General features: G+C 39.3%; 1 protein-coding gene across 1 annotated transcript in view; it reads left to right on the top strand.

Annotated features, from left to right (window-relative positions):
* Window positions 1-1041: 1041 nt before the first annotated feature.
* The window catches only part of LOC119591881 (monocarboxylate transporter 3-like), a gene marked incomplete in the record, with an annotated part of 53237 nt that continues 52518 nt past the window's right edge, over window positions 1042-1760 (top strand). The window contains 1 exon segment of the mRNA XM_037940622.1: window positions 1042-1091.

Here is a 1760-nt window from a genome sequence, read left to right as displayed (position 1 = left end):
GTGAAACAGTGAAAAGGTTACAGAGTACATTTCTATGGACACTCCACCTACAGGATTTATAGCAAACGTTTGTCTCATTCTTACCATCATTATTCTTTTCATTACCATTGTCTTTTTCTCCTTAGTACCAAAGCTGAGAGGGTTAAAAGGTCACTGAGTACTCTCTTAATCGTCTCGGCCACAGAAGTACTAGCAGACATCTCACCATTCCTCAGATATATGCTTACCTCGCAATCTTCTAATCGCGTTCCCGGACCATAACAACAGGAGAGTAGGCTTAAAATATCCTGGTGAATTATCGTTATTCCATTTTATTAATTACTTTTTACTAATTCTAATCAGAGTAAGTGGCTTTGCATTCGAAGCCAGTATGTTAGAAATGCGAGTTGGATTTAACTCTTTTGTCTTGTTGCCTGAATAACCTTCTCTTTTTAACCTTGGTTGAAGCCTCGTAGCTATAAATGACCCTTCTCTTGCTATCTCCTAACAACATCCTCAACTCTACCTTTCCTATTAATTTTGTTCCACTGCGTCAATATAAATCATCCGAAATCGCCCTTTCTCTCTTGACAACCCAAACACAGTCGCCAACCTTGAAAATGTGTCCTAATCTCTTCGGTTTGTTTACCAGTTTGACTCGTTGCCGAATACACCCGTTCGCATGTGGCAGCAGCGGAGGATGCCAGAAGCCCTGCCAGCAACGCCTGTGCTTTGAACGTTGCAAATCATTCTTTTGCCATTTGTGATCAATTCCTTCATTGTAGACCCGGACAACAACGATGAGTTACGTCAATATTTATAATAATATCAATTTATTTGAACACAGGTCTGACTCTAACCCAGCTATATCAGCGCTTCTTTACCCTGCTTAAAAACTATCTCGAAACACATATGTCTCGGAGGTTCAAGAAAACACTATTAGGCAACACAGACCCAGGGTACACCCATTCCTCGTTTTCTATACGTCGCGAGGATTAAAAACACTAACCAGCAACTCTAGGACGGGGTACACCCATTCCCGTTTTCTATTCGTCGACCCGGCTTCACCTGCCTTAGTTGTAAACAAACTTTGGTGAAACGAAGACGCACGGGTGAGCCTCTTGCGTAATTCCTACGTCTTGTTATTTGCGCGAATGCCGTTGCTTAACTGAAACGCCTGAAAATCTAACTTGAAAAAGACAGTCATGGTCCTTCGTTATTTGATTTGCGACGATCACATGCGGTTTCTTAAGAGCGTTGTGCGTATCTACAAATAATGTTTTGAAAAAAAAGTCCATTTATAAGACAACTTGGTATTGTTGACTCTTGAAATTAAAGTGTTCTGCACAATTTTACAGTTCAGATTGTTATTGCTGTCATGTACCAGTGTGTGCAATCCTGTTTATTATAGTGTCCGCTGTGAAGAAACCTGTTTATCATTTTTTGTGGAAGCAATGAGAAAGGTGTTTATTTTCATATGTCAGTTGCCAGTAATACTCGATTTTGTACCAGAAGTATTTCTCCTTTATTTTAGAATGCAGGTTATTCCTGTAAACTTGTATTAAAATTGCAATACAACGGCCTTGGAAGGCAAAAGATATTTTCCCTTTTATCTCACGGAAAAAGTCCCCAGTAAGCTATAAAGCTGTTTCATTTCGTTCACATTATTTTTTCGATATATCTTCGTAGGCCCAGCTGAAATCTGTTATTGAGCTAAGATAATGATTATTTATCTTTACGAAATGTAAAAGCGCTTAATGCATGTTAAGTTGATAGCGTGC

The sequence above is a fragment of the Penaeus monodon genome, chromosome 29 (assembly GCF_015228065.2).
Source record: "Penaeus monodon isolate SGIC_2016 chromosome 29, NSTDA_Pmon_1, whole genome shotgun sequence".
In the NCBI taxonomy this organism is placed as follows: domain Eukaryota; kingdom Metazoa; phylum Arthropoda; class Malacostraca; order Decapoda; family Penaeidae; genus Penaeus; species Penaeus monodon.
Note: the sequence above shows the minus strand (reverse complement) of the source record. Positions and strands in the feature narration are given on the sequence as shown.